Source organism: Haemorhous mexicanus, chromosome 6, assembly GCF_027477595.1.
Source record: "Haemorhous mexicanus isolate bHaeMex1 chromosome 6, bHaeMex1.pri, whole genome shotgun sequence".
In the NCBI taxonomy this organism is placed as follows: domain Eukaryota; kingdom Metazoa; phylum Chordata; class Aves; order Passeriformes; family Fringillidae; genus Haemorhous; species Haemorhous mexicanus.
Window position 1 is genome coordinate 36270387 of NC_082346.1, and position 13545 is coordinate 36283931.

The following is a 13545-nucleotide window of genomic DNA, read 5'->3' on the forward strand; positions in this document are numbered from 1 at the left end:
CCTTTGATTCCTCAACCTCTTAACATGGTGAATGTTAACAGAAACTTACACAGTACATAATATAACTTGTGAATCAATGGAATGCCTATACAAAAAGCTTAAGCATAATATATTGGCTGACAAGCTTACCTGTCAGCAACCATTATATATAGACAGCTAATATTATCTCACTGCTGGAGTGTCTTCATGTGTGTATGAGCAGGAATGCATTTCAGTGGTGTTATTTTCAGTCCTTTCCTTAAGAAGCTCCTGCTGTGCTTCTGACTGCCCAGAGCTGGTAGAACCAATGGTGGTAATTATCCCTTTGGATGTTCTTTTTGAAAGAATTCTGGTTACAGAAGAGAAGGTTTGAAAAACTAAAAGGTAACGGGAGTAATATTTTACAAAAATTCTTGCATTATTATTTCGTGTTCATTATAAAATCTACTGATTAGGTGGAACTAAATTTGACATTAAAGGCATTTCTATCAACAACATTAAAGAAAAAATCTTTCAATGGAAACTACTGTATTACATTAAAATACACAGTGTAATACCATTTAGTGTAAGGGTACAGCAGTTTGTCTGGCCCAAATTAGTAAAGCAGAAAAAAAATCTCATAACCAGCTCATTCCAACACTGACACAGCAACTGGAATGTGAGGACCTTTTAGAAGTTTACATCTTGGATTGGTATTTGGGAACACAGATGGTGGTGCTCTGCCTGACAGTCATCTGATATCATAAGGATGTCAGACACTGAAAACCAGCATTCTGGACCTCATATTTTACAATTAAAGAATGTAAGATACAAGTATCATGCTAAGAGTTTTCTTGATGAGGAGCCCAGCTCTAACTGATAGCATTACCTTATAAACCATATTTCTCTAAGATGTAGTCTTGCAAAACTCAGTTGAACTGCATCAAGCAGTTCATTAAAAAGCACCATGAAAAAAGGTAACAGATGGTTCTATATTAAATGTATGAATTTGATTATCTCCTACCCTGAATATTTTGTCTTTTGTGGATTTACAGAAATATACCCTTTTTCAATAATTTGTGGACTGAAAAAATCTTTTATCCTGTTTGTGCATGGTAAATCATACTTTTGGTGAATATGACAGAGGTTCCTACTTTGTGTTTCTTAGAGGTTCAGTCAAAATCTCCTCTCAATTTCCATATTTATCATTATGAATTATATTCTGAATTTAGTTTCATTTGAGCCTTAAATGCTGCATTAGTGTTATTTTTTAAATAATATGACTGAGATAATTGGCAAATTATATTTGTTATTGGTTTCATATTGACATCTGATGCAGTCAGATGTTTTTCTCTTCTCTAGTGCTTCTACCAGGCTTCAAGGTTAAAGAAGTTTTCTTCTTATTAATCCCCACTACACAGCCTTTTATTTCAGTTCACACTGTAAATTTCTCTCATCTCTAGCTCTAAACTATCACAAATAAACTCATAGTTCTCAAATTTAAAAAGGTATAAAGAGCTATTTCAAAACAAATAACTTCCTTGTGACTGATGCTTTTTTTCTACATAATCTACTCTGATTTCTCTTGGCTGAGTTATTTATCAAACTTAGCATATTTGATTGGTAATATATTTTAATTCTAACTAAATTGGTGACATTACTGATACAGAATCTTATTTCATTAGAACTATACACTGCACAATGAGAAAAGTTCCTCTGAGACACACTCATGCAAAACTCCATTGAACTGAAGGAAATAGTTCATAAGCAGAGCAGAAAAGAAAATGAAACCCAATTAAGACTACAAGAGAGGACTGATAAGAATTATGTGATGGAACAATAATGTGATGGGGATTTCTGTTTTATTTTCAATTTACAAACATATTGTATGTCAAAGAACATCTCTGTTTATAGTAAAACATGGACAATTTGATATATATACCCAGGAGAACACACTTCCCCTCATAAATATACATTTTGATGTCATATTAGCAATGACTTACACATTCTGTTGTATATAGAATTAGATCTCCAAAGTACCATGTCTCTTTCCATCTTGGCTTTGAGCCTTTCCTTTTCCCTTTTTTTCCCTTTTGGCTCTTTTTCTTATTTTTTCTCCTATTCATTCTCCCTCCCTTTCTTTCTTTCCCTCCTACTGGAAAAATTGCTTAGACAAATACTTGACATTATTAATTGAGGGAAATGAAATAAGAAACTTTAATGGTGTCTATGAATGTACATAGGTATGGGTTTGGAAAGTTTAGCATTCATTTATACATTGTTTGGAAAGTCTAGCATTTAGGAAGACCAGCATTTCATTACATTTTTATTTTTTTTTTAATAATTCACCTGGTCATGTATTTATACTTTTAGAGTTTATTTCTATAGTTACAACCTGTAAAGAGAAAAACTTCCTCAGCTGAGCAGAGGCATTGCCTCGCACTGTGGAAAAGTGCCTGTGCACTCCCTCCAGTGGGCAAAGTTTCAAGCTGCTAAAGCATTGCTGGATTTTTACTAAGAAATTACACCAAAAAAAAAGGCAAACCCTTCACTAACTGATAAGCAAAGCAGAGCAGGTATTTTAATTTATTTTTATGTGTTTAAATGAATAAACATAATACTTATGAATAAAAATAATGAATAAAATTATACTTATTTTTAAAGTATTAATACTCATCTAAATGTAGGATACACAGAATTATTTTCATAGACAAACTATTAAGAGTTAAGAAAAAATTGAGGCAATGTATAAAACCACTCACTGAGAAAGAATATACATTCTAATTAAATATTGAAAAAATACTCTTTTTTTTATACTGCATTTACTCCTCATTAGAAGAATATTTTGCTGAGGAAAGCTTAAAGAATGAATAATATTTTAAAAGCAGAATGTTTTAATATGGGCCTGAAGACAATATTTTATTTTTAGTTTACATCTAAAACCAAGTTTGGAAGAACCAATATAATACTGTTAAAATAATAAAAAGAACTATAATGCTGTTTCCAAGAATGGAAGAGGGATTCCCTCTAGAGGTTACCAGACAAATAAAAGAAGTATGTATAATGTTTCATTAAAAAAATTATAGCTGTAAACCAATTATTTCAAATACTCTTGCATGCTCTTATGGTTTGAAGTTACCTTATATGACAGTGATATTACAAACCTACTCCAAAATCTTCCACGCAGATGGATAATTCAGGAATCTCTGAAGGTATGATACTTGCTTTCATTGTATTTTTACAGCCACCCATACCATGCATGATTATTCAATACCCTAAAGCTTTTATCAGCCACTGCATTTTGCATGGAATTGTTGCTTTCTGGTCTCTTTACTATAATTCTGTTTTCCCCGAACAGTAAATGCAGCCAAACAAATCTGTTACACTCCCTGGCATTTTTGTTTATTGGCAGAGCTAATGAGATATTTAAAAAATAAATAACCCCCAGATAATTTAAAAATAAATGGCATAAAAAAATAAGAAAGAATGCCAAAAGTCTCATTGATAAAACAGGTGAATTAAAAAATTGTATGGAAAACTATTCCTTGTTTACCTAGCAATCTTTCAATATGGTGCCTTTCCCCCTCTTGAGAAACACCTTGAAGGGTATCCAAGGAAATGCTGCTGTAGTATTTTCTGTGGTAGGACTCTACACAATTGAATTGTGAAACAATCAGTTCTCAATGGATTTGTTTCCAGCTGGGAAAATTTGAGTGACAATCCAGCCAATGTCAAGGATAAGGATGTGAATTGCCTCCAATTCTATTGCTAGGAGCCATAATCTAATGTAGGTTATACTATTTGCAATGCATAACTGAGTATCTTTTGCAGCACATGCAGCCTGCTTGTCATTTTTTACTGCAATGAAGTCCTGGCTTTTAGCAGTCCAATGGATTACACTGCTGTGCCTTGAGAATGGCACAGAGTCAGTAAAGTGAAAATAGTTATTGTTTATCACTTGTTTCTTAAGAAGTTATCCTACTGAACAGAATACATGGATTTTTCACATAATAGTAATAGTTTGCACTATTAGAACATGAAACTCATTCCTAGTGGATGAACCCAAAAGTATTGCTAAATAAAAAAATGGATTTATTTCTTTATTTTGAAATTGAATCAGAACCCATTCAGTGTCTCTATAACAAGGTGTTCCAAATTAAATTTTTATGTATACAAGGCCACACTGTTGCTGTTCAATACTTCTGATGAAATTAATGTTACTAGGCATCAGAGGAAGTAAAAACCTGAATTTTCTTATTTCCTTGAAATCTCACGTGTTGAAATAGTTGTTTATCTATCAATTAAGCTTTAGGCATTGCTGCTGGAAGAAGTGAAAACAAGGGTTTGTAAGAGTGTTCATTCTAGCTTGCAGTATAATAGATCTATGAAAGTTAGATTTTGGGGTTTTGGGGCTTTGAAAGTTTTGAATTCAATCAGCTTGGAAACATGCTCTGATGGAGCCTAAGTTTAATGAAGGCAAAACAGAAATCTTTTTCATACATAAGAACTTGTGTTAAAGAATGGGTAAAATGTCTCAACATGCTGCTTCAGCCACTTTCAGAAACTCTAACATTTCTATAAGTAGATCTTTTTTCTCACTTCAGAGAAAATTGCTAACAAACTATGTGAAGCTTCAAAATCTAGATCAGCTGCATAAGGCTCACTGGAAGTTTTGACTGATGGAGAATTGACCAATAAAATGGATGGTAATTTACTGAATTTTGCCTCCATTATGAGTTGTGAGTACTCACAAATTTGCTCTGGTCAGGGAGATGGCTTGGAGAGAGTTCCCCTCTGCACTACTGTCACACCTGCACTGCCTTGGCCATACCCTCTCTGGTTTCTGAAAGGACATGGCTCTCAGCGAGCACACTCAGGACTGTTTGCCCCTCACACCTTGTGACCTTTTTCATCTTTTTTACAACCTTCTGTTTTCTTTGTTACTCTGCAAAGCCTTGCAAGGCTCAGGTTACTCTCGCAGGGCCTCAGGAACTCATGAACTCTTTTACATTCCAATGCTGTTCAAGAGTTTCCTTATTATTTTTTCAGCTCAGTAGTAGTATTCAGCAGTTGCCACAGTCCTGCCTTATTCCCTAAAGTTACACCTGTACACTGCCTTACTGTATCTTCAAAAAACAAAATCCAGAAGGTGCTTTATGGACTCATCATATTTTTAACTTCTCCAGAATTTTTATCTTCTTGAAACACACATTGCTCTCTTTGAATCCTAATCCTGGTTGCTAAGCTCTATAAATCCATTAAATGATCATGTTCTTTCTAATAAATCTACACACATGAAATTCTTATTTTCTAAACTGTTAGCTGTCAATATTTTTTCTATTCCTTCCAAGAGTTACTCTACTGATTGATCTCCATCTACTCTTCTCCATCCTTTATGTATGTCAGAGAAGAAAAATTAAGTACCTTGAATCATATGTTTCTGGCAAATTCTTTGCTTTCCTTCCCATACCTGCCACAATGTCTTAGTTCTTACCTGTGTTTAAATTTGCTTTGAATGAAACAAATATATTTTGTAATTGAAACTGGAAATCAGCTAGGCTGTTACAAGACTTTGTTCATGCTCTAGCAATAAAGCACATTGTCAGAAGCTGTCATTAACAAAATTATTCCTAAAAAAGTTCAGATATCTAGACATTTCACTGTATTAATGAATAGATCTCTGTTTAATTTGGCATTTCAATAGTTACAAGACATAAACTTTTCCTTTACATTGAACTTAACATATGCTTGCTTGGCTGTGGTTAAGTCAAATCATGATGATTTACGCCTGCCAAATTTTTTTAGGAATTTTATTTTATCAGTTGATTGCTTTGATTCAATTGCAACATTTCTACTAAGTACAGTGGGCCCATATTACTCACATTTTTAGGAAGCTGAGATATTAGAATTTAAGATATAAGCTCTTTTCTCAGCAAGTGGAGAAAGTTTTGGAGCTCATCAAGAAGAAAGCAATGTCCCCATTGGGAAATAAAAAAAAAAACCAAAACATTTTCAAGCACTAAAAATGTAATTTATCTTGCATTTAACATTAATATTGTATCTTGCCCATTGTAATATCATGCAGTAGCAAACAAAAGGACAGAGCCCATTCTGTGACTTACATAGCAGAAACTTATGTTTTTGTCACTTTCAAATTTTTTTTTCCAGTTTTCTTATTTTCCATTTTTTTTTTAATTTTTTTTCCAAACAAATCTAGATCCCTTCCATTTATTCTTGCCTCCTAGTTAACCTACTTTGGACCAGAAGTTCTCATCTGACTTTAGTTTATGGAGGCTGAAAAAGAGGTAACACTCTCCTGTAGAGGAGATATTTTTAACATACCTGTCATAAGTCAGATGAAAGCCGCAGAGAAGATAAGGAATGTGCCCATCTTAGAGCCTCATTGAACAGAAAGGGTGATCTTTACTGGCAAAAGTCTTGGGCCTGATCTTTTCCACATGAAAACTGAGTGGAGGGACATAAATATGGACAAAAGCCAAGGTTTGTTTTGAAGTTTTTCAGCTTGAAGTTTGTTTTTTATGAAACGAGGTTTCTTCTGCAGGAAGAGACAGATAAAAGACATATGCCCTTTCTAACTCTGCAAGGGAAGAGAGGTACAGTGCTCTGAATTTTCTTTTTGGAGAGGTTGCTCCAGTGAGATGATGTCTGGTAACTGTGGCTGCTCCCCTCTGCCCCCTGCCCCAGCCCCAAAACCATGTGGTTACACACACAGGAGCACACATGGCCCAGTGTCAGTGACACTGCTCCTACCTTGCTGCTCTGGGATACGTTTCACTCATTCTCTGCTCCTTGTCTTCATCTGCCCTCGTTTTCACAGCATCACAGAATGGGTCATGTTGGAAGGGACCACAGTGGGTCATCTGCTCTGACCTCCCTGCTCAAGCAAGGCCATCCTTGAACATGTGGCACAGGATTGACCCAGACAGTTCTTGAACATCTCCAGTGAGAGGGACTCCACAGCCTCTCTGCACAACCTGTTCCAGTGCTTGGTCATCTGTACAGTAAAGCTATTTCTCATGCTTAGGTGGAACTTCCTGTGCATTGGTTTCTGCCAATTTCTTCTTTTTCTTCTCAAAGAGGCTGTGGAACAAAAATTTCTGAACATTTTCAGAACTTGACAAGACTCTGAGCAAACTGATCTCATATCAGAATTAGTTCTGCTTTCAACAAATGCCCTCCAGATATGCCTTCCAACTTTCTATGTTGTATATTTCTTTTTACTGAGATGCACTTTTCCTTAAATAAAATTATACATTTCAATTTACTATATGATTCTGGGTAATTAATCAGAATCACCTGCCCCATTCTCCTGCATTCTTCCTTTGTGGGAATTGTTTTTTGTTTCTGAGTATTAGCACAAGCAGGGATGGTTGTCTTGCAGTAAAAGAAAAGTAAGCAAGTGTTTTGGTGCAAGAGATCATCTTCAGCCACTGTTCATAGTCTGTTCAGAATAAGAGAAACGTCTAAATGGCAAAGAAAAGAAACTGACCAGGCATATAACTCACCCTTAGATCATTTTACTTTTATGTATTACCCATGTTCATCTTTGTATCTGACTGTTCCCTGTTCTTGGGGCAATTTTCATGAATTTTCATTCAGCTAGCAATAAAACTGCATTTAAGTGCATTTTTCAGACACAAATTCATTAAATATGGGAGATGGGATGGAACAACCTTTTGCGAAAAGTCATGGAAGAAAAAGAGTTCCTGTCATTTTAAGGTGAAATAAATGATAGATGTGACTGTCTTAGATAGTGGGGGACTGGGCTTGATATTCAGCGTTAGCCTTTCTCTATAAAGACAACGAGAGTTTTGAAAATAAGTTTAATGAAAATGAAGCGCATCCATAATGAAGCTTTCCTGCCCTCAATTAAAATCCTCGTTGAAAGCCTCGCTGCAGTTTCATTCCGAACACGTTCTGCTCCTGATGCAATGCAGCAGTGATCCGTGCTGCCATCTAGTGCCTCTAGGGGAAAGCAGTGAGCTGCTGAATTTAGGGTTTTCGTGGATGCTGCAAGAATAACAATTTTTGCTCTTTACTACTGCGATGGCTTTCTCATTGCCTCAGTTTTAGCCCTGAAATTAAAATTATGGAAACGTGACTTTTGGAAGGGAGTATGCTTTCAGGAACGAGTACAAGTCTGCTCGGGAAGGAGTTGGGGACAAGGGATGGGGATATGGGAGAGATAGGGAAGAGCAAAACAAGTGATAAACAAGGCTGCAGGCAGTCACCAGAGGGGAAAAAAAAAATACACTGATTACAGTGGCAGCTATCTTACTGCTCAGAGAATCAGAACAAGTGCAGTGGAGTGGCCATCTGAACCAGAATAAACACAGCAAGAGCTATAAGTGGAGAATGTCATGACCTTGAGAATAGAAAAGGCATAGAGAGAAAGGATGAGGGAGAAGTGTTTGTGCACTCACTGAAGGGTTTGTGATTTAGCTGCCAGCTTAATATTGGCTAAATAATACAAATAATTTATATTTTCCAATTAGTGTTTTAATAAATACACATACATTTATACAACTAAAATTAACTGAAGTCCTTAAAGACTGCTCAGTCAATTACACACGTCTGCAAAATGACTAGATTCCCCAAAAGAGTCAAAACCCTCAACCATGGAAAAAGGAATTCATGTGAAATACCACAGAAAATAATTATGGGGCCCATAGAAAGGGTCCCACAAATCATACTGCATATCAATACAAACATATTGTAACTCATTGTATTAAATTAAAATAATTATAACAAAAATACTTTGAATTCTGATGGCAAAATAGAAACATGGGTGCATGATTACTTTTCCCTTCTTCAAAACACTTGAAAAGAAGAGCATTAAAAAAAAAAAAAAAAAGCTATGCATTCACATGCACATTTTGATTTGAAATACAGTTTTAAAGGATTTTTTTTTTATCCTTACCCAAAATTAAGAGCTTAATTTTGGTAAAACAGTCTTTCGATATACAGTTGTACAATCCCTCTGGGCAATTTGCTATTAATGAAAATTTTTCCTTAAACATCAACAGTGTTTTTATGAACTGTCCTTACTTACAAAATTGAAGAACAATACTGATTTCAATTGAAATTCTTCCCTGAATTGTAAAATTAAAACTCTACCTTAATTTTTAGATACTTGAATCTACAAATATACTTGTAATTGCTTCTTTTACTGAAACTAAAATAATATGCAGACAAAGAAACATATGGCATCCTAAGCAGTTTCAGAATATGCAAAAATTTGTAATTTCCCTTCACAGACAGGCAGCAGACATGCACATAAATAGAGACTTGTCTGAAGTTCCCAGGCAAAATAGGAAAAACCTATATTGGAAAAGCCAACATTTTTTTCAGAATGCAATTATACAGCAACAAAAATATATCACTGTCAATCATTTAGATTGGACTTTAAAATACCAGTCTGTGGTTATAAATGTAGAGCATATTGCTTCAAATCAGCAGAAGTATATACTTCAAACTTGCCTTACTGTTATAAAATATTTGAGTCTTCCAAACTGAAATTGATTTCAAATGGACAAAAATGTACCTCCTGAGCTCTAAACACTTGATAAAGTTTAGCTACATTCACAGAGAAATAAAAGAAATAAAGACATATTTTCCTTAGAAGTTTCAAGAATTACAATGAGGAAATTTGAGAAACTTCTTTTTTCTTTACACATTTTGGGACTGTATCAACAAATAACTGTACATTTGATGGAATTTATTTACTTATGTGATTTTTCAGATGTCATATAATGTGTATCTGCTTTATTTGTTGGAGAAATGGGTCACAATTGTTTTAGGCTTTCCCCTCTAAAGGCAATTGCTGTTTTATCAAACTGTGCAGATCTCAATAGGAGCTACAAAACCTACAAAAATATAAGCTTGCTTATATTGTGAAATGTCATGAATCAGACTCCAAAGAGGAGTCTGGATGTCACTGGAACAGCGAGTAGTTCCGCAGAATAATGAGAAAGCTGATGATGGCTTAGTCTGTGGGAAGCTTTCAGCATGCAGGGGACTCGGTTGTCTTTTTCCATCCTCTCAGTTCATGCTTGTATTAGCAACCTTGGTACAACTGGTTGGATGCATAACAAGTGACTAGAAAAGCCAGGCAGCAAAATCATTTATTTTCAGGCCCCTTGTTTGTGTGAGAGGTGTTGTTTACAGAAACAGCTGCTCCTTCTGAGATCACCAGAGATTCATTACTGTTGTGTCACTGTTCTTCCCTCTGACCCTTTTTATCCTCCATGCTCAGAAGAAAGCCTTTTTTTCTTTAGAGAAGCACCTGGATGCCAAGCCACATCTAGCTGAGAAAAATTTAATTCATTATGGATATAATTCTGATTTATCCTTCTACATTTATCCTACCAGTAAATAATTCAAGCAAAACTTTCTAACTATGGCCCCAATATTAGCAAAGCTAGTTACCCAGTAAATATTGGCACCAATCACTTCTAAAAAGTCAGGGTAGCAATCAAATCCCCATGACTGTGCTCCTACCAACTGCTGGCATTCAAAATCATCAGCTGAAACATAAATATATTTAGCTTTCCATGCTGAAAAACATTGTCATAAAATCTTGACTCTGAACTTGTAATTGGCAAAGAGTTTTAACAGACATAAAGAAAAGGTCATATGAATCATTTGCTCATAATCTGTGTTAAGACAATCAAAAGTAATTTTATTCTTCAGAACAATATTTTTTGCCTGTCTTTGCATCTCTTCAACTCTTACTGTTTCATTTTCCCCCTCTTTCTAGAAATTATTTTAGTAGCAAGAATATGTTGAAACTGGAAGTTTTACATATGTATTAGAAGAAGCTTGCAGGTTTTCCAGCTGTATTTGTGTGCATGTGTAGACACTTCAGAATCAAATGTATGTCCTGTGCTCTCTGTCCTGCTGTGCAACTCCTCTGGGGTCTGGTGCTCTCAACATTACTTGAAATTTAGCCATTTTTCTCACCCTTGTAGGGAGCAGTCACATCTTTAATCAAGGAATTAAAATGTATATTTCTTCCAGCTAATTGCTAGTGAATGAGGTACAGATCAAGAATAATTCACAAACCCTATCACATAATCCACAGATAATGATAAATTCTTGAAAATTGTAGCCAAAGCATAAATAATTGCTGAATGGAAAACAACTGAAACACATAGATGGACCAATTTTTCACGATTATTTCTCTGTCTAATACATCTGAAATTAGTTATCAAATGTTACTGTACAACATTCAGACACATCCACAGTAGAGACTACATCCAGTATTCTGAAGGTGTCCTTAGTAATGGTCACATATAACATCCATATCTTAGACTGTTGGAGGACTCCATACAGCCCAGTAAACTGTAGTCCTTGGCATAGTGAAGGTATTTGCTCAACTTTTCTGCTTCCTAAAGTCAGTTGCATTGCCAAGGTAACAAGAGAGCAATATGATGTGCATGACAGAGAGCTTGGGATGTAGCCCTGCTCTCTCACTGTAGCAGACTATCTTTCAGTAGCTTCAGTTTGCTAGCCAGCCTAAAAATGCATAACATGACTGCAGCATTGCTTCTGAATAAAATGACAGTAAAATTTGGAAAAGCTTACAGACTAATTTCAAATAACTATGCTAAGCTGAAGTGAGACTCCTTTTCTTTCTAAAATTCCCAATGGACAGAATACCCTTTGAATTCCATGGTCATCTCACAGACCTTTGCATAGCAAGAAATTTTTCACATAAGATGTCTGGCTATTTGGATACAATTCAAAAAGAGGCTTACGCTTCAAAAAGCAGGAAAGCTGACATAAGCTTTAGAGTAAATACCAAAATCTCTTATCTTTCCATATTTGTCATATGTTATAATCCTTGCAAGAGTGGCCTCCCCAATAATAGGAAAAAAATCCTAAATATTGGCTTGACAGACTAACAAAGGCATTATACATAAATGGTGGTTAGGGAACAGTTGTGGGGGATTTAAACTTTCTATATTATAAATGCTCATTTATATTAAAATGTACTTGAATTTCCAATGGGAATGTCTCCTAACACATAAAAGTCCTCCTTCTGAGGACTGATTTATTCTCTAGCATATATGAACAAGAAATACCCCCCTGGGTATTTACCAGGACAAGGACAGAGGATTTCTGTGTCCCACAATATTTTTTATTGCTTTTTGTATTAGATACTATTTTTATGGCAAAACATGTACTTTATGTATGGATAATTCCAAACTGTCTGATCCTCCTTCCAAGTTTTGCCATGCAAAATAAATGACCATTGATAATTTTCTAAATGCAGTTCTAGGGAGATATTTCTATAGTTTGCCTGTATGTTTGATGGCTTATACACTTGTGATTAAACTCTAGAATTTTTTACTTCCTATTACCTAAATTAGTTTAGTTTCCACACTAAAACACTAATAATTTAAAATATACCTGTATTTTCCTAAAATAATCTATCAGTTATTTTAATGGAATAATTTGGAAGTATCAGTTTTGAAAATTCTTCCTTTGAAAAACCACGCTATTGAAAACTAATTATACAAGCTCACTTGAACTCAACCTTATTCCCATGCTAATTTCCATAACAGAGCACTTTCATATGTGTCACTGATTCATAAAGAACTGCTTCTTTTATACAAAATAAATAAATATAACTCCTTGAGGTACTCTCCAAAACAGACATCTCTACCTTAACACCTTCCCTCTAAATCCTAGAATTATGCTGCCTTGAGACTTACTTGCAGAGTCAGCTGAGAAGCCTTGGGAAATTCATTATCTCTGGGAGAAAGTAATGTATGTTCTTCCTTTTCCCAGCATCATTCCTATGTGCCTTTGCCTTTCTCTGTGAGTAAAAGGGATGCAGTCGATTCAGCTGATGGAGGAATGAGTCAGTGGTAGAACTGAAGTAAATTTAACTTTTATCTTTCTGTCCTTATGTATTTAGTTGCATAAAGGAAAGTTTTCGTGCAACATTATTTAGATAAAATTTCATCTTCATCATAGCAGATGTAATTCACCATAGATTTTGAGATAATTGCAGGAAGTATTTTAAAGCCAACAATATCTATTACCATTATTTTTATTATTACACCCAAAAAGAAGATAAAATGATTGTGTAATCACAATAGATATTGAATACATATTGTACATAACTTTTCATGGGCTAGGATGCACTTAATAGAACACCAACAAAAACTACAGAAAAAGAGCACAGGAAGGATGCACATTACTACTCTCCATCACTTATTTAACAATTACCACTAATATTTTTCCAGCAATTTTTCTTTCTTTTTTTAAATAGGTTTCTATCCACTGCATGAAATACATTTTCCTATGAATTTTCTTTTCATAAGTAACATCTCACTAACATACCACAGAGAGGTGCTCTAAACCCACAGTAGCTACTGAGAGCAACTCTTACCAAGAACAGATAAAACTGCTGCAAGCTCGCCTCAAGGTAGGGGTTTGTGATTTTAGTACTCTGTTTTTTAAGTAAAAATGTTTCTCATGGCAGTCATTGCAATAAAATTTGTGTCCAGCAATCAGAACTTAAAATAATGAGATTCATAGCTGTCACCAGATTAA